Raw genomic sequence first — 22,967 nt, forward strand, 5'->3', positions numbered from 1 at the left:
AACAAGGAATCCAGCATTTATTATTGTCACCATTTTGGGGTTGAAAAATCCAAGAGTCAGAGAAATCAAAAGACTTTTTCAATGTAAAAAATCAATAACTGGAAAGATACTATTCAAACCCCAAGTGTTTTGACTGGAGTCCAGTCTTTTCTTTTCCATTATGTCATACTGCTCTAAATTTTATTTGCAATTCAGAAACAAGTAGGTGCAAACCCTCCCTGGTTTTAAAGGTTAGAATCAGCAATATATCCAAGGTCAAATGAGCAGTCAGTGCTTGAAGTAACAGACAAATCTGAAAAGTCAGCAGAAAGAAAACAAGTAATCCCGAGTCCAGATATGCAGCTCAAAGAATGTGCAAATAGCTAAGACAACAGGGTCAAAACCTAGGCAAGAGTCAGATAAATAGGTTCAGAACAGGCATCAGGTTTACTTAATATCAAATGGCACAACACAGTGAACCTGCTTTTTCAGGCAGAGCTCTCATCCAGGATACCTTTTAATTACTATGAATTGGGTTGACTCCAAGATCCCCAAAGGGAGGACTGTACCTCTGCTTTGGTGTCTAGAAATAACCTAGATCAGATGTCACCACAAATAAAATAAGTGTTTTTCAACAAGAACACCAAATACTCTTTACAACAGCTTTGCATGCACTGTTTATTTCCAAGACAAAAGGAAGGAAGAGAAAATGACTCCCAAGGGACAAAGGAGAAGAATCAGCAGTAGAGACCATGAGAATTTAAGGAGACAGTGAACAAGAAGCAGGAAGACCAGGGAACTAAGAGAGCAGAAGGAACTAATTCAGGGAGAGATGGAAGATGGAGAAAGAGCCACACCTGTTTTCGGATTATGTTGACCAATGTTTCTTTGCTTTTGCCATCGTAAAAATTATCTATCATAAATTTCAATCCACTTTCCATCAAATTCTCTTTCAGTTAGAGTACAAAAAAAGATAGGGGGAGGTGTTTCCCAGAGCCAGATACCAACCCATATTTTCTCATATATCAGCTTGTTTTTTTATGGCCTGTTTGTTTTACTTTTCTTACCTTTTCCTTATTATTATACTCAGTTGGTTCTGATTCCCATTCCAGAAACAGTACATTCTTTTGCATTAAATTTTGCAGATGTCCTACAGATTAGATCCCAGAGCTTATTCCTGTTTTGATTTCCAAGGGCATAATAAGACATAGGCATGGGCAAGGACTTCATGTCTAAAACACCAAAAGCAACGGCAGCAAAAGCCAAAATTGACAAATGGGATCTAATTAAACTAAAGAGCTTCTGCACAGCAAAAGAAACTACCATCAGAGTGAACAGGCAACCTACGGAATGGGAGAAAATTTTTGCAATCTACTCATCAGACAAAGGGCTAATATCCAGAACCTACAAAGAACTCAAACAAATTTACAAGAAAAAAATGAACAACCCCATCGAAAAGTGGGCAAAGGATATGAACAGACAGTTCTCAAAAGACATTAATACAGCCAACAGACACATGAAAAAATGCTCATCATCACTAGCCATCAGAGAAATGCAAATCAAAACCACATTGAGATACCATCTCACACCAGTTAGAATGGCAATCATTAAAAAGTCAGGAAACAACAGGTGCTGGAGAGGATGTGGAGAAATAGGAACACTTTTACACTGTTGGTGGGATTGTAAACTAGTTCAACCATTATGGAAAACAGTATGGCGATTCCTCAAGGATCTAGAACTAGATGTACCATATGACCCAGCCATCCCATTACTGGGTATATACCCAAAGGATTATAAATCATGCTGCTATAAAGACACATGCACACGTATGTTTATTGCGGCACTATTCACAATAGCAAAGACTTGGAATCAACCCAAATGTCCATCAGTGACAGACTGGATTAAGAAAATGTGGCACATATACACCATGGAATACTATGCAGCCATCAAAAAGGATGAGTTTGTGTCCTTTGTAGGGACATGGATGCAGCTGGAAACCATCATTCTTAGCAAACTATCACAAGAACAGAAAACCAAACACCGCATGTTCTCACTCATAGGTGGGAACTGAACAATGAGATCACTTGGACTCGGGAAGGGGAACATCACACACCGGGGCCTATTATGGGGAGGGGGGAGGGGGGAGGGATTGCACTGGGAGTTATACCTGATGTAAATGACGAGTTGATGGGTGCTGACGAGTTGATGGGTGCAGCACACCAACATGGCACAAGTATACATATGTAACAAACCTGCACGTTATGCACATGTACCCTAGAACTTAAAGTATAATAATAATAATAAATAAACAAAAAAGAAAAATAATAATAATAATAAGCGAAATCCCTAATTTAAGTGAAGAAGGAGATTGTTGGAGACCTTTCTCTCTACAACATTAGAAGGCTGTTACAAACTAAAGCAATCTCACTCTAGAGTCTAGCTTTAAACTTAGCATTAAAGTCAAAATAATGAGATCCACATTAGGTTTCTGATAAATTATAAAGTCAATTTCAATTAAGAAACTTGTCATTTTGCTTTTATTACCCTGGGTACATGGCAGAATATTGATGGGAATCTATGAAGACATATCCATTCATTCATTCATTCATTCATTCAACTGTTCACTCATAAATATTCCTTGAAGGTTGACCAGGGACCGGACACAGTGTTAGCACCAAGTGTTATTATATATTTAGGAGGTGATTGTCCAATATTCTTTACAAAGCTGAAGCTTTTTTGTTATAACATTCAAAATCAGAAATTGCTTCCTAGAATTGCTAATCCCTGAATGTCTTCTCAGATGATGCTTTATGCTAATAGGACTTGTGATCCCAAGTTTACCAAGCCAGAATTGTTTATAATTGGTTCTTGGAATCAACATTTTTTTAAAATTTATGAATAAATCTAATAGATTAGCATATGGGTTAAGTTAGTGCCTCTTAACCAAGGAGGAAAAACAGTAATGCATTTTTAGTCTTATATATTTGGGTCTCCAAATACTAAACCCATTTTCATTAAAGTAAATTGTGTTAGAGATCCAGCCCCAACCAAGAACCAATAGGCTTAATTACATTATGTGGTAATGTTTTTGTTTCTTCAAACAAATGGAAGATTATACAGAACCCTAGACAGGTTTAGTGATTTAAAATAAAAATGCACTTCTGTGAAATTAAGATAAGCATATAGCACAATGAGCAACAGAATTTGTTGAAAAGCTTCAGGTGAGCAGATCTATCTCCATCACCTATCTGGAATCAGCCTCTATGTCCAATCTGCACTCACAGCCATGAATGTGCAGCTGACCATGGTTGAAGTCAGTGAGTAAGAAGTTTTTGGTTTATTTTTGCTAAGTTCATATTACCCATCTTACCCTTCAATGACATCGGCTTCTCAAACAATCCCTGATATGGAACTGATTAACTCTTGCAGGTCTGTTTGGCCTCTTTGTGGGTGGGGAATTGTGGGTGGTGATGCTGGAAAAAATCCTATTAAATATAATTACAAGTTGCAGTAAGAGATATATAGGAAAGCACTATGGATGCTATGAAGAAATATGTTTCAGATTAAAGAGTTTGAGGTGGACTCTGAAGAAGTGATATAAAAACAATCAAATTTGGGATCCCACCTGGAGATTCAGGCTGCATGTTGCCCCAGAGGTGTGCAGATCTTTTGGTCTGGACATTATTTTTAAAATATGTGAATTTGGCTGCCACCCAATCCCTTCGAAATCTGAATTTCTAGCCTGCATTATAAATTAAAAAAATTTTTTTTTTATTTCCGTAGGTAATTGGGAACAGGTGGTGTTTGGTCATATGAGTAAGTTCTTTAGTGGTGATTTACAAGATTTTGGTGCACCCATCACCCAAGCAGGGTACATTGAACTCAATTTGTAGTTTTCTATCCCTCCTGAGTCCTTCCCACCCTTTCCTCCTGAGTCCCCAAAGTCCACTGTGTCATTCCTATGCCTTTGCATACTCATAGCTTAGCTTAGCTTCAACTTCTGAGTGAGAACATACGATGTTTTTTTTCCATTCATGAGTTACTTCACTTAGAATAATAGTCTCCAATCTCATCCAGGTCGCTGTGAATGCCATTAACTCATTCCTTTTTATGGCTAATATACCTTCATATATATATACATATATGAGAGAAAATCCAAATAATCTCAATGAGAAATAAAATGGGAGATATTACAACTGACACAATAGAAATACAGAAAATCATTCAAGTCTACTATGAACACCTTTACATGCATGAACTAGAAAATCTAGAGGAGATTAATAAATTCCTGGAAAGATAAACTCTCCTAGCTTAAATCAGGAAGAATTAGATACTCTAAACAGACCAATAACAAACAGTGAGATTAAAGTGGTAATTTAAAAACTACCAACAAAAAATGTCCAGGACCAGACGGATTCACAGAAGAATTCTACCAGACATTCAAAGAAGAATTGATACCAATCCTATTGACACTATTCCACAAGATAGAGAAAGAGGAAACCCTCCCTAAATCATTCTATGAAGACAACATTCTAGAAGATTATATATATTATATAAAAATATATAAATATATAAATATTTATATATACTATATATTATATATAAATATATACATATTTTTATATATTATATATAGATTTGTATATTTATATATAATATATAAATATATTTTATATATATATATATATATATCACAATTTCTTTATCCACTCCTTGACTGATGGGCATTTGGGTTGGTTCCACGCTTTTGCAATTACGAATTGTGTTACTATAAACATGAGTGTGCAAGTATCTTTTCTGTATAATGACTTCTTTTCCTCTGGGTAGATACCCAGTAGTGGGATTGCTGGATCAAACAGTGGTTCTGCTTTTAGTTATTTAAGGAATCTCCACACTGTTTTGCATAGTGGTGTACTAGTTTACATTCCCACCAGCAGTGTGGAAGTGTTCTCTGTTCATCACATCCACACCAACATCTGCTATTTATTATTATTATTATTATTATTATTATTATTATGGCCATTCTTGCAGGAGTAAGGTGGTATTGCATTGTGGCTTTTGATTTGCATTTCTCTGATCATTAGTGATGTTGAGCATTTTTTCATGTTTGTTGGCCATTTAGTTAACTTCTTTTGAGGATTGTCTATTCATATCCTTAGCCCACTTTTTGATGGGTTGTTTATTTTTTTCTTGTTGATTTGTTTGAGTTCATTGTAGATTCTGGATACTAGTCCTTTGTCAGATGTATAGATTGTGGAGACTTTTTCCCATTCTATGGGTTGTCTGTTTACTTTGCTGACTGTTCCTTTTGCTATGCAAAAGCTCTTTAGTGTAATTAAATCCCAGCAATTTATCTTTGTTTTTATTGCATTTGCTTTGGGGTTCTTGGTCATGAAATCCTTGCCTAAGCCAATATCTACAGGGGTTTTTCCAATGTTATCTTCTAGAATTTTTATAGTTTCAGGTCTTAGATTTAAGTCCTTCATCCATCTTGAGTTGATTTTTGTATAAGGTGAGAAATGAGGATCCACTTTCATTCTCCTACATGTGGTTTGCCAATATCCCAGCACCATTTGTTGAAAAGAGTGTCTTTTCCCCACTTTATGTTTTTGTTTGCTCTGTTGAAGATCAGTTGGCTGTAAGTATTTGGGTTTATTTCTGGGTTCTCTATTCTGTTCCATTGGTCTATGTGCCTATTTTTATACCACCACCATGCTGTTTTGGTCACTATCGCCTTATAGTATAGTTTGTAATCAGGTAATGTGGTGCCTCCAGAATTGTTCTTTTTGCTTTGTCTTGCTTTGACTATGCAGACTCTTTTTTGGGTCCATATGAATTTTAGGGTTTTTTTTTTTTTAAATTCTGTGAAGAATGATGGTGGTATTTTGATGGGAATTGTGTTGAATATGTAGATTGCTTTTGTCAGTATGATCATTTTCACAATATTGATTCTACCCATCCATGATCATGGGATGTGTTTCCATTTGTTTGTATAATCTATGATTTCTTTCAGCAGTGTTTTGTAGTTTTCCTTGTAGAGGTCTTTCACCTTCTTGGTTAGGTATATTCCTAAGTATTGTACTGTATTGTATTGTAATGTATTTTTATTTGCAGCTATTGTAAAAAGGGTTGAGTTCTTGATTTGATTCTCAGGTTGGTCATTGTTAGTGTATAGAAGAGCTACTGATTCTTGTACATTAATTTTGTATCCAAAAACTTTGCTGAATTCATTTATCAGTTCTGGAAGCTTTCTGGCGGAGTATTTAGGGTTTTCTAGGTAAAGGATCATATCATCAGCAAACAGTGACAGTTTGACTTCCTCTTTACGGATTTGAATGCACTTTATTTCTTTCTCTTGTCTGATTGCTCTGGCTAGGACTTCTAGAACTATGTTGAAGAGGAGTGGTAAGAGTTGTTCATCAGAGATATTAGTCTGTAGTTTTCTTTTTTTGTTATGTCCTTTCCTGGTTTGGGTATTAGGGTGCTACTGGCTTCATAGAATGATTTATGGAGGGTTTCCTCTTTCTCTGTCTTGTGGAATAGTGTCAATAGGATTGGTACCAATTCTTCTCTGAATATCTGCTAGAATTATTCTGTGAATCTGTCTGGTCCTGGACATTTTTTGTTGGTAACTTTTTAATAACCACTTTAATGTCACTGTTTGTTATTGGTCTGTTCAGGGTATCTAATTCTTCCTAATTTAAGCTAGGAGGGTTTATCTTTCCAGGATTTTATTAATCTCCTCTAGATTTTCTAGTTCATACATATAAAGGTGTTTATAGTAGACCTGAATGATTTTTTTGTATTTCTGTTGTGTCGGTTGTAATATCTCCCATTTTGTTTCTCATTGAGGTTATTTGGATTTTCTCCCTTCTTTTCTTGGTTAATCTTGCTAATGGTCTATAAATTTTATTTATCTTTTCAAAGAACCAGCTTTTTGTTTCATTTGTCTTTTGTATTTTGTTTGTTTGTTTCAATTTCATTTAGTTCTGCTTTGATCTTGGTTATTTCCTTTCTTCTGCTGGTTTTGGGTTTGGTTTGTTCTTGTTTCTCTAGTTCCTTGAGGTATGACCATAGATTGTCTGTTTGTGCTCTTTCAGACTTTTTGATATAGGAGTTTAGGGCTATGAACTTTCCTGTTAGCACTGCCTTTGCTGCGTCACAGAGGTTTTGATAGGTTGTGTCACTACTGTCGTTCAGTTTGAAGAATTTTTGATTTCCATGTTGATTTCATTTTTGACACAATGATCATTCAGGAGCAGGATATTTAATGTCCATGTATTTGCATGTTTTTAAAGGCTCCTTTCGGAGTTGATTTCCAGTTTTATTCCACTGTGGTCTGAGGTAGTACGTGATATAATTTCAGTTTTCTTAAATGTATTAAGGCTTGTTGTGTGGCCTATCATATGGTCTATCTTGGAGAAAGTTCCATGTGCTGTTGAATAGAATGTATACTCTGTGGTTGTTGGATGGAATGTTCTGTATGTATCTGTTAAATCCATTTGTTCCTGGATATATTTTAATCCATTGTTTCTGTCTTGACTTTCTGTCCCGATGACCTGTCTAGTGTTATCAGTGGAGTACTGAAGTCCTCCACTATTATTGTGTTGCTGTCTACCTCATTTCTTAGGTCTATTAGTAACTGTTTTATAAATTTGGGAGCTCCAGTGTTAGGTGCACATATGTTTAGGATTGTGATATCTTCCTGTTGGATAAGGCCTTTTATCATTATATAATGTCCCACTTTGTCTTTTTTAACTGCTGTTGCTTTAATGTTTGTTTTGTCTGATATAAGAATAGCTACTCCTGCTCACTTTTGGTGTCCATTTGCATGAAATGCCTTTTTCCACCTTTACTTTAAATTTGTGCAAGCCCTTAGGTGTTAGGTGAGTCTTTGAAGGCAACAGATGGTTGGTGAATTCTTATCCATTCTATAATTCTGTATCTTTTAAGTGGAGGATTTAGGCTGTTTGCATCCAATGTTAGTACTGAGATATGAGGTACCATTCCATTCACTGTTACATGTTGCCTGTGTACCTTGGTTTTTTGTTTTTAGTTTTTGTTTTTTAAATTGTACTTTTGTTTTATAGGTGCTGTGAGATTTATGCTTTAGGCTCTGTTTTCATGTGTTTCCAAAATTTGTTTCAGTATTGAGAGCTCCTTTTAGCAGTTTTTGTAGTGGTGGCTTGGTAGTGGCAAATTCTCTTAGCATTTGTTTGTCTGAAAAAGACTGTATCTTTCCTTCATATATGAAGCTTAATTTCACCGGATACAAAATTCTTGGCTGATCATTGTTTTGTTTGAGAAGGCTGAAGATAGGGCCCCAATCCCTTCTAGCTTGTAGGGTTTCTACTGAGAAATCTGCTGTTAATCTGATATGTTTTCCTTTATAGGTTACCTGGTGCTTTCCTCTCAAAGCTCTTAAGATTCTTTCCTGGGCGGGGCGAGGTGGACCACGACTGCAATCCCAGCACTTTGGGAGGCGGCGGCGGGTGGATCACGAGGTCAGGAGGTAGAGACCATCCTGGCTAACACGGTGAAACCCTGTCTCTTCTAAAAATACAAAAAATTAGCTGTGCGTGGTGACGGGCGCCTGTAGTCCCAGCTACTCACGAGGCTGAGGTAGGAGAATGGTGTGAACCTGGGAGGCGGAGCTTGCAGTGAGCCAAGATTGCGCCACTGAACTCCAGCCTCAGGGACAGAGCAAGACTCCGTCCCCCCCCTCAAAAAAAATTCTTTCCTTAATCTTAACTTTAAATAACCTGATTACAATGTGCCTAGGCAATGATCTTTTTGCGATGAATTCCCAATTGTTCTTGCGCTTCTGGTATTTAAATGTCTAGGTCTCTAGGAAGGCGGGGGGAAGTTTTTCTCAATTGTTCCCCCAAATATTTTTTCCAAACTTTTAGATTTATCTTCTTCAGTAACAGCAGTTATTCTTAGATTTGCTCATTTAACATAATCCTCGGCTTCTTGGAGGCTTTGTTCGTATTTTCTTATTCTTTTTCTTTGTGTTTGTTGGATTGGGTTACTTTGAAGACTTTGTGTTTGAGCTTTCTAAATTTTTCTTTTACTTGTTCAATTCTATTGCTGAGACTTGCCAGAGCATTTTGCATTTCTATTATTGTGTCCATTTTTCCTGAAGATTTGATTGATTTTCGTTTATGCTATCTATTTCCTTGAATATTTCTCCCTTCACTTCTTGTATCATTTTTTTATTTCCTTGTATTGAGCTTTGCCTTTCTCTGGTGCCTCCCTGATTAACTTAACAAATAACTTCTTGAAGTCTTTTTTCAGTTAAATCAGGGATTTCTTCTTGGTTTGTGTCCACTGCTGATGAGGTAGTGTGAATTTTGGGGGGTGTTAAAGAACCTTGTTTTGTCATATTACCAGGGTTAGTTTTATGGTACCTTCTCATTTGGGTAGGCTCTGTCAGAGGGAAGGTCTAGGGCAGAAGTCTGTTGTTCAGATTCTTTTGTCCCACAGGCTGTTCCCTTGATATAGTACTCTCCCCCTTTTCCTATGGATGTGGCTTCCCAAGAGCTGAACTATAGCGATTGCTGTCTCTCTTCTGGGTCTAGCCACCCAGCTAGTCTACCAGCCTCCAGACTGGTACTGGCGGTTGTCTGCCCAGAGTCCTATGATGTGAACTGTCTTTGGTCTCTCAGCCATGGATGCCAGCACCTGTTCCAGTGGAGATGGCAGGAGGGTGAAAAGGACTCTGTGAGTTTTCTTAGCTTTAGTAGTTTAATGCACTATTTTTGTGCTGGTTGGTCTCCTGCCAGGAAGTGGCACTTCCCAGAGAGCATCAGCTGTGGTACTATGGGGAGGAACAGGTAGTGGGCAGGACCCTAGAACTCTCAAGAGTGTATGCCCTTTGTCTTCAGTAACCAGGGTGGGGAGGGAAGGACCATTGTGGTTGGGTCACGTCTAGGCGTGTCTGAGCTCAGAGTCTCCTTGGAAGGTTCTTACTGTGGCTGTTGTGGGGGATGAGTAGCTGCTGTGTCCTTTAGATGAGCTGTGTGTTCTCCCCGATGTCATCCACTTCAGCTCACTTGATTTATCTCCATTACCTGCTTCCGCACAACTTCGTAAGAGATGTACCTCTACAAATTTGTCAGAGAAGAAGAGGAGTTCTCCAGGTGAAGAATGGTGGGAAGAGTGTTGCAGGCTATGGAAACAGCGTCTAGAGAGGTCCTGGATCAGGAAAGAGCCTAGACATTCAAGGAAATGGAAGAAAGACAATGTGGGTAGAGCAGAGTAAATCAAAAGTGGAATTAGAGATGCTGCTGGAGCAGGAGGGAAGACCAAGCCATACAAAGCCCTGTAAGTCAAATTTGTGATTTTTAGATTTAAGTTTAGATCAGTTGTTCTTAAAACTTAGAGTAAGAATTAAAGGAAGAGAGTCTTGGAAAATGAAGATTCTGATGAAACTATTCTAATCTACTAGCAATCTGCATTTTTAATAAGAATTCTGTTTGAGAATATCCATTTTTAATAGAAATCTCAACTGGGTATAGACCATACTGGGAAAGCCTTTAAAGGGTTTTGAGCAGGGAAACAACATAACCTGAGTTTTAACCATGTGGAAGACTGTGTCAAAAATGGACTCAAGTGAAGCAAATATAAAGCACTTGAGGTTTTTTGGAGGGGTTAAGGGAGGCCTTTATTTTCCCCATTAATTTTGTTATAGTCTTGAGAAATTTTTTATCAACATAAAATTCATGTACAATAAAGTTGACCCCTTTACAGCTTTCAATTCAGGCCTTTTAGTGTATTCACAAAATTGTACACTAGTCACCATTAACTAATTCCAGGACATTTCAGCACCCCTTAAAATAAAACCTCATATTCATCAGCAGTCACTGCCTCTTTTCCCCTCCTTTTGGCCTCTTTCTAAAGCATTAATCTATTTTTGGTCTCTATGCATTTACCTATTCTAGACATTTCATGTAAATGAAATCATGAAATATATGGCCTTCTATGTCTGGCTTCTTTCACTTAGTACAATGTTTCAAGGTTTATCCATGTTGTAGCATGTAAAACAAAAACTATTTTGCATAATGTTAAAAAAATAATATTCCATTGTGGATGTACCATATTGGCATAAATTTTCCTTAGTATTCTCTACAAACCTTTTCAATGTCTGTAGCTTGGGTAGTGATGTGTCCTTCTTTTCTTCTTAATTTTAGTAATTTATGTCTTCTCTATGGTAAGTCTAGATCAAGATTTATCAGTTTTGTTGATCTTCACAAAGAACCAAGTTTGGGCTTCATTAATTTTTCCCTATTGATTTTATTTCCCTATTTTATTAATGTTCATTTTGGTCTGTATTATTTCCACACTTCTGTTTACTTTTGGATTTATGTTTTTGTTTTGCTGTTTTTCTAGTTTCTTATGGTAAATGTTAGATAATTAATTTTAGACCTTCTTTCTTTTCTAATATAGATGACTTTGGGCTATTTCACTTAAATGACTGTGTTAGCCACATCCCATAAATTTTTATATGTTTCATTTTCTTTTCATTCAGTTCAAAATATTTTCTAATACTTCATGATTTTTTTTCTTTGACTCATATATTTTTTAGAAGTGTGTTGTTCAGTTTTTAAATATTTGATGATTTCTCAATGTTCTTTCCATTGCTGATTTCCAATTAAAATGCACTGGGATTTGGAAGTGTACTTTGAATGATTTTATTGATTTTAAATTTATTGTGATTTGTTGTTTTGTAGCCAAGTACGTGATCTATCCTGGAAAATGTTTCATGTGCTGTTGAAAATAATTACTATTTGGTTCTTTCTTATAATTTTTCTTTTTTTATTGATATTCTTTATTTGGTATGGCATTGTTCTTATGTTTTGGTTTACTTCTTTACATAATTTCCTTTAGTTCTTGAATATATGTGTAATATTTAATAGCTGATTTAAAGTCTTTGCCTAGCATATTCAACATATGGGTTTCTTTTGGGACAGTTCCTATTGACTGTTTTTATTCCTCTAAATGAGCAATACTTTCTGGTTTCTATGCATGTGTCATAACCTTTTATTGAAGCTGGATATTTTAAATAATATAATGTGCCAACTCAAGAAATCAGATTTTCCCTTCTCTCCCTTCCCAGAGTTTGTTGTTATTGCTGTTTGTTGTGGTAGTTGTTCATATATTTGTTTGTTTAGTGGTTTTCCTGAACTAACTCTGTAAAATACCCTATTTTGTTGTTGTGTATGGCCACTGAAGTCTCTAATCAGTAAGGTTAATGGCCAGTTAGTGATTGGACAGAGCTTCCCTTAAATGTCTTGAACCAATCAATATATTTTCTAGACTTTGTCAAGGACTTTTGTGTATGTTGGGGCATGCTTTCAATGCTCTGGCAGTCAGTTTATAGCTCTGCCTTAGCCTTTACTTCCTGCTTATTGAGAGCTTCAAAGTTATCCAGAGGTATGATCATCAGGCCTACTTGGGCATGTGCATAGCCTGGTACATGCATGTGGCCTTTTAGATTCCAAGGAATATGTTGAAGTCTTTTGTTGTTGTTGTTGTTGTTGTTGTTGAGATGGAGTTTTGTTCTTGTTGCCCAGGCTGGAGTGCAATGGAACAATCTCAGCTCACTGCAACTTCCGTTTCCCAGGTTCAAGCAATTCTCCTGTCTCAGCCTCCTGAGTAGCTGGGATTACATGCACATGCCACCACACCTGGCTAATTTTTTGTCTTTTTAGTAGAGACAGGGTTTCACCATGTTGGTCAGGCTGGTCTCAAACTCCTGACCTCAGATGATCCACCCACCTCGGCCTCCCAAAGTGCTGGGATTACAGGTGTGAGCCACCACACCCAGCCATGTTGAAGCTTTTTAAAGTCTCTATGGACATTTCATTCTCAAGGTTTTCCTTTGAAGATTTTTGGTCAGACTCTTGTTAGTCCCAGCTGGTAACCCTGCCTCAGGCAGCTGTGTTGTTAAGCAGTTGCTGCTGATTATTTTTGATAAATGCTCTGTAGGTAGGGCTATTTGCATAAAGTGAGAACTGTGTCAGGTTTAACTAATGCAAGCCCTGAGAATGGAGCTGGAAAGGTCAAATAGTGACAATTCTTTGGTGACTGGATATTTGGGGAGCTTCAAATTCATTATGTCTCCTCCAGTGACTTCTAGACTGCTTGTTTCCATAGCAAACATAGTTGTGAGGACGCTGGTTTTTAAGACTACTGCAGAGCTAGGAGGAAAGGGATGGGTTTAGGCAAATTAAAACCCCACAATGCTCACTGTTCCTATCAAGATTCAGCCATATTTCCTAAACAGTCCTCAAATTGTTGCATGCCTTTAGTTAATTTACAAAGTTCTGACAAAGTTAATTTTGACATTTGACAGTTTTTGCTAGTATTTTCATTCCTTTTATGGAGAAAAAGCTTTCCTATTCTTTTTTTTTTTGAGACAGGGTCTCACTATGTTGCCCAGGCTGATGTGCAGTGGGCAATAATGGCTGATTGCAGCCTCGAACTCCCATGCTCAGGTGATCCTTCTGCATCAGCCTCCTGGGGAACTGGGACTACAGGTATATGCAACCACGCCTTGCTAATTTTTTAAATTATTATTAATTTTTTTGTAGAGACAAGGTCACGCTATGTTGCCCAGGCTGGTCTCAAACTCCTGGGCTTGAGTTATCCTCCTACCTTGGCCTCCCAAAGTGCTGGGATTAGAGGCAAGAGTCACCACACCCAGCTGAGCAGATTTTCAGAGGTCCTTATTCCACTATTCTGGAAAATGATTGCTGCATTTCATTGATTCATTCACTCATTCACACAGTGACTGATAAATCACTGTTTTTCATTCAACAAATATTTATTGTTGTTTGTTGTATGTTAGAAGTATATTCGTAATCTCAGTATGCAAAGATTAACAAGGTAGGGTCCCTCCCTGAGGAGATTTGAATGTATGGGAACAGAGGAAACAAAAACACTGGAAGTAAATCCTGGTGGTATAACATGATGATTTGTGGAACAGTAATATGTAAAGAATATAATGGAAGAGTACATGGGAAAGCAAGTCACCCCATGGTAGCTTTGTGATAACTACTGTAGAATGGGTAATTTCTAAGCTATGTAAATGAGTAAAAGCTTACTAAGGCAGCTTTTTACCAATGAGTAAATGAGTAAAACTTATCAAGGAAGAGAGCAGATATACCAGAGGGAGAGAACGGTGTGAGCAAAGACAGAGATGAAAATGCCTGGAAGTTCATTTGACTGAAACATCATGTTGAAAGTTGGCTGCTGTAGAAAATAGGTAGTATTGAAAGATTTTAAAGCAGAGTAGGTAGTATGGTAGTGAAGACTGGATCAGATTAAAGAGCTATATTTGGACTCGAGTAGATTGGGTTTAGGTGGTGACTCAAGTGCAGGACCGAGGGAGCAGGTAGAACAACATTTTCAGCACTCATGTCTCAGAGTTCCTCCTTGTCAATATAATTTGTTAATATTCTTTGTGAGATAGATGAGTTCATGCTTTGTGCAATAGTCTAGGTGTGCTTAGTGGTCCATCACCCCAAAATCACCTAAGCTCGAGATTCATATTAAGCCTACGGTTAACTCAAACCCGTAAGTCTCTTTCCCATATAAGAGCAGTTGTAGCCGGGCGCGGTGGCTCACGCCTGTAATCCCAGCACTTTGGGAGGCCGAGGTGGGTGGATCACCTGAGGTTGGGAGTTCGAGACCAGCCTGACCAACATGGACAAACCCCATCTCTACTAAAAATACAAAAATCAGCCGGGGTGGTGGTGCATGCTTGTAATCCCAGCTACCCAGGAGGGTGAGGCCAAAGAATTGCTTGAACCCAGGAGGCGGAGGTTGCGGTGAGCTAAGATCGTGCCACTGCACTCCAACCTGGACAACAAGAGTGAAACTCTGTCTCAAAAAAAGTAAAAAAAAGCAGTTGTCCTGTTCCTTTGTTACTCTGAAGGAGTGTGTGAGGAAAGAGGAGATATGGAGGTAGAGATGGCTGCTGAGACCATTAGATGAGTTTCATTTAAATACCATTCATTGTTAATTAACCATATGATAAATTTTTTAAAACCATCTTACAGGAAGTATGAGAAAGGAAAAACCTATTAATGCTACCATTCTCATGCAGTTATTATTCCGCACAGTCCTTTCAAATAATTTTCCTTTGTCTATTTTTATATATTAGCAATATTTTCCCACACTATCCTGAATCCTATTTTATTCTTTGAAGACAAAAGCATTTCATATGTTGTTCCACTCTTTGTATATACAGGCTGCATATTTGTTATCCAAAATGCTTGGGACCAGAAATGTTTCAAATGATGGATTTTTTCAGATTTTGAAATATTTGCATATACATGAGATATCTTAAGGATGGAATCTAGGTATAAATGTGTAATTCACTTATGTTATATATATATACCTTAAACATATAGCCTGAAGTTATCTTTATATAATATTTTTAATAATTTTGTGCACAAAACAAAGCTTATGTACATTCAACTATCAGAAAGCAAAGGTATCAATGTGTAGCCACCCATTTGGACAATCTGTGGTTGTTTGGTCTCACCATCTTTCCTGACTCTGAATTTATATGCTGGCAATAAGCAATTATTTTCTTGTCTTTTCACACACAAATACTTAACAGTAAAAATAAGAAATACCATTAATGCAGTGAAAAAAGAATGCATTCCAGGTAACTAAGCAGCACAGTTGCATTGTCACCTGTGGTGTCATGTTAGCACTCAACAAATTTCAGATTTTTATGTACCCTAGAACTTAAAGTATAATAATAAAAAATAAAATTAAATTAAATTAAAAAATAAAAAAAAACAAATTTCAGATTTTGGAGTATTTCAGATTTTGGATGCTCAACCCATATTATTATTATTATTATTATTTTTGAGAAGGAATCTTGCTCTGTGGCCCAGGTTGGAGTGCAGTGGCACGGTCTTGGCTCACTGCAACCTCCGCCTCCCAGGAGATTCAAGTGATTCTCCTGCCTCAGCCTCCCGAGTAGCTGGGATTACAGGCAAGTGCCACCACACCTGGCTAATTTTGTATTTTTAGTAGAAATGGGATTTCTCCATGTTGGTCAGGCTGGTTTCGAACTCCCGACCTCAGGTGATCCGCCCACCTCAGCCTCCCATAGTGCTGGGATTACAGGTGTGAGCCACCACGCCTGGCCAATCTATATTATTTTTAGTGGATACATTATGTTTCTGCTGGGGCACATATTATAATGTAATCAAAATGTCTACTACTATCAGACATTTCTATCAAACAAAGTGGTTTATCAGTTCAAGAAGACTAAGAATCACTGGGTTAGGAAATTGTATGTTAAAACTATTTATTATTTTCCTGCCTTCAAAATAAAATGGCTACCTGCCAAACGATAGCACCAAGTTCACTGGGAATCCTTGGGTAGGGAAATAGAGTCTGCACTTCTACTTGGAGAACATCCCTTGTGTCACAAACTAGGCTTGCCTGATGATAGCCTGACTTAGCAAATACTGGCCTGTGGCATCCAGACAAGGCCTTCTCTTCTGGCATCACAGAGATCGCTAGCATTTTCAGAATATCCCACTGATCTCAGCTTCCCTTTTAGAGACCTAGGTGGGTCTTTATTTCTCGTAGACAAAGAGGAACGCAATGCCTGTATTTCAACAGGAACATTTATGTGGCCTCAGCAGTTATTTGCCATACTTTCCTCAAGTTTATTTCATTCTGTTCCCAGAAAAACAGACCATGGAATTGGTTAAGAGGAGTCCTGTTTACAGTACACAGCGTACCCTCTTTGCAGTCAAGGTCTCGTTTAATTTATTTTTAAAAGTAAGTACATGCTGGGAAGGACTGCTTTTCTAAAGCTTGGGAAATAAGAAACAAGAGCAGACATTCACTTGCAGGTTTGGAAGGGATAAAGAAATCAAAATACACTGCTAGCCTCATTTATTAGATAAGTGGCAGTATCTCACCTATATCAATGATCAGTCAGCCAAAAACGATGTAAATTTTATTTATCCAATTCCCATTTCTCATTAAGTTCTTCACCCTGGGGTGCACACGCAATCTCAGTTTTGTGTGACCACACAAAAATCAAGCCAGAAGCTGTCTTTTCTTCCCCTGAATAAGCTACATTTTCAAAGACACACTCCCCACACAGAGGCTTGGAGTAACCCTGGGTGCACAACCCAAAGAGAGTTTCTCTTTTGTTGAGAGGAATGGAAGAGAATAAGGTTAGGACTGAAAGGGGTCTTTGAGATCATCTAGTTCAAGGATTCTCAAATGCCTTCTATTTGCCAGTGCAAACTCATTACAAAAAAAAAAAAAAAAACCCACCATTGGAGCTTTTACAAACACAGATTACCACAACTCAGTCCTGGGAATTCTAACAACAGGACAACGTTCATAGTTTATTCTCCTGCTCAGCCAGGTTTGAAAACCAATAAAATAGTCCAACTTTCTCCTTTTACAAATGAAAAAACAGAGGGCCAGAGAAGATGACATTCAACTAGTTACAGAGGCAAGATCAAAATGCCCAGTCCTAGTTTTCCCACTCTATCACACTGCCTTCTAAAACTATAACTACATGCTAAGTGCCTTCAAAAACAACTTGAGGGTTCACCAAGTAAAATGCAATGAGCTAAGGAGTGTTCTCCTAAACAAAGAAAACTCAGGTAACTGATTACTTACAGGGAGAATGTTCGTTTCAGTGCCTTCTGCATATCCTATGCATTCCCTCTTACCTCAGCACAGCCTCACCTACATGAGATGAAGATCCATAAGAGCAGGAGAAATTTACTCATTTCCTTTGCAAATATGTATAAATGAATCTAAATACCTCTTATTGGACTGTGCTAGGCCTTGGAAATATAGCTGATGAACAAAAGAGACCTAATCTCTACCATAATGAGCTTACAGATTAGTGGTGGTTAAAGATAATTAAGTAGGTAATTTGCAATTTAGTATGGCGAGAGTTATGATGAGTGGATTACAGGAGAAACCAAAATTTTAAAGCCTTTATATAATTACAAAGGAATGGTTATGACCAAGAGGAATTTCTTATTGATTCAAAATGGTAGGAGAAATTAAAGATATGAATATATTCATGAAGTAGATATAATTTTAGCATTTCAAAACATGCAACCAACCGACCAATGGCTGTAGTAGAGTAAAGAGGTCGGCAAATATATTTCCCCCCAAAACAACTATAATAAAGAGGTTGGCAAATACATTCCCCCAAAAAATAACTATAATACTGGCTAAAATTCTCATAGACAACCATTTCAGAGCTCTGGTAGTGGACTAAAGGTAAACAACAAATTGAGAAATGCTTATTCATAAAAGCTGCTAGAACTCTATATAAGAACACTAGGAGTCTGTGGTTTTCTTGCCCATGGTGGCTCACATTCCCTCCTCCCCTTCCCCCAGCTCAGTCAGGGCAGTAATTGTGCCAGGGTGAGGCTGGCCATGAAAAGCGAGAGCCTCATTGCTGGAAGGAGGCTGACTTGATTTGGAGTAGAACATGGAAGCCCACGTCCCACTATGCCATCAGTAAAAAGTAACAGCACTGACAATCATTGGCTCTGCTAATGCCAAGTCAGCAATGCTGGCAGCCTCAAGTTATAGTTCGAGTTGGAAAGAATCATGTGACCAGAGGATGGTCCAGAACTTTAATAGGAAGTTATTTGAAATGAGAGCTCCACAGAGCAGCTACATAAACTCTCCACACACCTCTGGTTGACTGGAAGGATGTGTGCACTCACACGGTAGATCTGGGAGGACCTAGAAAGGAATAAAAAGTGAGACTGACTGGACAACTGACTGAAATTTAAAAATACTTCCCAAGTCCACATACAGACCCATGAGCCAAGGGGGAAGAATTATAGGCTCAAAGTGTCTGAGTACAATCTCTAACAAATCATTAGCTGACCACTAAGCTATATAATACAGATGTGACCCCTAAGAACCCTGGATGAAAAAATAACAATAACTGAGCAGAGACATCAGCAGCCACAAATCACAAGAAAGAAAGATTCTAAAGGGCTAAATCATCCAAGCAGACAAAATACTACCATCAACAACCCGCAGGTGGGAAAAAAATCATCATAATCCAGGATAACTACAAAATATTATCTATCATGTCCAGTGTTCAGGGATAATAATCATAAGACATGAACAGAAATAGCCAAGTATTACCTACAATCAGGGGAAAAGCAATCAATAGAAATTGACCCTGAGTTGGGTTAGGTGTTGGATTTAGCAGAAAGCTTCGAAGCATATAAAATAGGCAATAAATTAAAGAATTAAAGGAAAATGTGATGGCAATGATTCTTGAATAGAAAAACTCAATATAAAATAAAAAATTCTACAGTTGAAAAATTTAAAAAAAATTAATAGCAGATTTGAGATGGTAGAAGAAACAATGAACACAAAATAGGTTACTCAAAATTATGTAATCTGAAGAATAAAGAGAAAGATTGAAGAAAAATGTCCCTCGGAGACCTGTGGGACAACCCTACTAGCATACATGAAATGGGGGTTCTAGAAAGGGAGGAGAAAGGAAACCTGTTTTTAAAAATTATGGCTAAACCTTAAATTTCATGAAAACAATCTACTGATCCAAGAATCTTTGAAAAACATAGAACAAATACAAAGAGATCCACATTTAAACATCTCATAGTCAAACAGTTGAAAGACAGAGACATAGAAAAAAATCTTAAAAGGACCAAGAGAAAACTAACTCATCACACACCAGGAACAAAGTATTGTTAATTAACAGCTGACTTCTTATCTGAAACCAGAAAGCACTGTTACAACATTCAAAATTCTTAACTGTTGGTGAATTAATCTATATCGAGCACAACTATTCATCAAGAATGAAAGTAAATACATTTCTGGATAAACAAAAACTGAGATATATTGTATCAGTTCTGCCTTACAAGAAATACTAAAGTTATGTGGATTACAGGAAATAACACCAGATGTTAAGGGGATTCTACAGAAATAAATGAAAACTGTTAACACCTTGTATTAGGTTGGCGCAAAAGTAATTGCGCTTTTTGCCATTACTTCTAAACTGCAATTACTTTTGTGCCAACCTAATACAAATATGTTTTCTTTTCTTTATGATATTAAAAGATACAAGATTGCATAAATAAATAATTGTAACACTGTTTTATTGGGTTTGTCACATATATTGAATTAAAATAAATTCTTATATTCGTGGTGCATTGATATTCAACAATGGTGCCAAGGCAATCTAATGGGGAAAAGGTAGATTCCTAAAAAATAAAGGGTCTGCAATAGTTAGACATCCTCCTCCACAAAAAAAAAAAAAAGGAAAAAGGAAAAAAGATTTTAGACTGTTACTTCACATCACACTCAAAATGGATCATAGACCTCAATGTAAAAGCCAAAAGTATTGTCTGAAAACATAAATTTCAGAATTCTCAACCTGGGATGAAACTTTGGTTTTGTCAATATGATATTGTCACTAGGGAATTTAAGAACACTCAAACCCTGTCCCCGTCAACCTGGGGAAGATAAAAACACGACGAAGAATAGCTGAATAAATCAAAGCACCATTTAATAATTAACTGGGGATGGGCCCTAAATCTGAATAATGAAAACTCAAGTAAACGGGAGAGCTTGAAATTGCACTCCCTTTCTTCAATTGGTATTTTTTCCATTTAAAGTGACAGATGATCTCTAAGCTGGCTTAAGAAAACAGAGAATGTATCAGATTGTAAATGAAAGTTCACAGCGGGGCTGGACACTGTGCCTCATTCCAGAAATCTCCGTACTTTGGGAAGCTGAGATGGGCAGATTACTTGAGCCTGGGAGTTTGAGACCAGCCTGGGCAACATGGCCAAACCCCGTCTCTACAAAAAATACAAAAATTAGCCTGGCATCATGGTGCACACCTGTAGTCCCAGCTACTCAGGAGGCTGAGGTGGGAGAATCACCTGGGCCCAGGAGGCAGAGGTGCGGTGAACAGAGATGGTACCATTGTACTCCAGCCTGGGTGACAGAGTGAGATCCTGTCTCAAAAAAAGTTCACAGGTGCCTAGCTTCAGGGGTACTTTATCCTTAGCTCAATGGCACAAGACCAGGTATCTTTCCATTCATACCTTAACGTATCCCTGTGTACTGGCTCCATTCTTAAGTAGGCTGTCCCCTTGTAATTGGAAAATACCTGCCAGGAGTTCCAACACCCCATCTTCCCAGCTCAAGTCTAGTGGAAAAGAGCATTTGCTAAACAGCCCTGAAAAAAAAATCACACTGGTTTCTCATCCCTGAAACAAGCGCTGTGGCCAGGCCAATATAATACTCTGATTGCCCAGGCTGGAGTCACATGCTCCACGAGCACACAAAGCACATGAATCGAGGGTGGGGAAGAGGGTAGTTTCCCAGACACTGGGTAACTATTTCCAGAAGAGTAAATGGGTCCTAGGAGGTAAAAACAACAGAGGTCCACTTAACCCTATCTTTCTAAGCTAACAAATCTCAATTCGTTTCATGCGAAACACAACGAAAAAATAATCATCAGATCCAGAGGGAGAGAGAGAGAGGCAGTAGCCAAAAAATACATTTAAACAGCAAACTGCGAGACAGAAAGAGAGAGAGAAATGGAAGGCTGTATCCCTGCACCCCCGTGCAAAGTGGGCCCTTGCCCTAATTATACCAAGCATGGGGAAGAGAAAGAAGGAAGTCCAGGAAAATTTGACAACAACCAGATGGTGGTGGCGGCCAGGTCTACTTGGAAGTAGCAGGCCCTCAAGCAGCCAACCAAGCCAGCTGCGTGGAAAGAAGAGACAGAGCAAGGTGGCAGAGCCTCCTCTCATAAGTGATTGAGTATTGGTCTTTAATATTCAAGCCAAGAGAAAGGAAGAAACAAATTAAAGAGGCACTCTCATGACCTGATCTTTCAGTATGCAGTGATTCTGCCTACTTTGAAAGGGGGCCAGCCATCTGATGAGTATCCATCTGCCTTGGAGAGGAACAAGGAGAATTATTTTCCAAATATCTACAGATTTAGAGATGATTTCTGAAGCCAGGGATGTAAGTACAGTCCTCAGAAGTGTGTAAACTGCAGAAAGGGGAGGAGAGGGAAGAAGAGTGAAAGGAGATAGAGAGGTGTCTAGGATACATCCCGGAGGAGCCCCAGACTTTAAGAGCAGGCTTTCTTTTCCTTCACAGGTTTTGATGGCTTTGGTTTTCAAAGTCTCTGAAGGTTAATACCAGGCTTCTCTTCTTAACTCCTGATTGGCCAACCACAGGGAACTTGAGCTTGCCTAGAATTGCACAGAGAAGATTTAGCAAATGGATGAACCACCTTACGTGTTCAACACTGAAGCCATGGAAGACCCCTACAGCTAATGCAGAATACTAGTTATATCTTCTAAGTTACTGGGAAGTATTTTCTTTGAAATCTGGCTTGAGCATTACAAATCTCTTAATAATGTAAAACTTTGAGAAACTGACCAATTAAATGCTTGCCAGAATCCTTGAAACCGATTTTCCAAGTAGGTATTATGAGAAAACAGCTAGGTGCTGGGGATAAAGCAGCCCTAGAAAGAGAAAGGTGCTCACTCTCCTACAAGGAAGAGTATGGCAGCTAAGGGTTTAACAGCAGCAAGGAGAGGGAACCTACCAGACATGAGGCATCTGAGCTGACTGCATTTCCTAAGGGGATTCAGTGTGTGGCCAGGGAGAACAGATTGGGAATGAAAACTGATTGCTTTTCAAATCTGAAGTCGACATGTAGATGAATTGTGCCAGCCTTTGGGAATCTTTTATTTGAAATCTTGAGGCAAATTATATTGAGGATAGAAAAGCATAGTAAGAAGAATATTGGTGAGGAAATCATTGCTTAAAACCCCAAATCACTCACACCAGCGTTCTCATTAAAATCCTACAAAGAAGGGGCTATTATTATCTTTGCTACTTTCCGGAAAGCCAAGGCACAGAGACACTAAGTAACTTGTCTAAGGTCTAGGTAG

At 38.0% G+C, this 22,967-nt stretch overlaps 1 long non-coding RNA gene across 1 annotated transcript in view; it reads right to left on the bottom strand.

Moving 5' to 3' along the window:
- Nucleotides 1-18,747, bottom strand: part of LOC112635788 — a 77,214-nt gene extending 58,467 nt beyond the window's left edge. The window contains exon 1 of the long non-coding RNA XR_003122086.1: nucleotides 18,697-18,747. This is a non-coding gene — a long non-coding RNA (uncharacterized LOC112635788). The remainder of the gene's footprint in view (nucleotides 1-18,696) is intronic.
- Nucleotides 18,748-22,967: the final 4,220 nt, after the last annotated feature.

Source organism: Theropithecus gelada, chromosome 12, assembly GCF_003255815.1.
Source record: "Theropithecus gelada isolate Dixy chromosome 12, Tgel_1.0, whole genome shotgun sequence".
Taxonomy (NCBI): domain Eukaryota; kingdom Metazoa; phylum Chordata; class Mammalia; order Primates; family Cercopithecidae; genus Theropithecus; species Theropithecus gelada.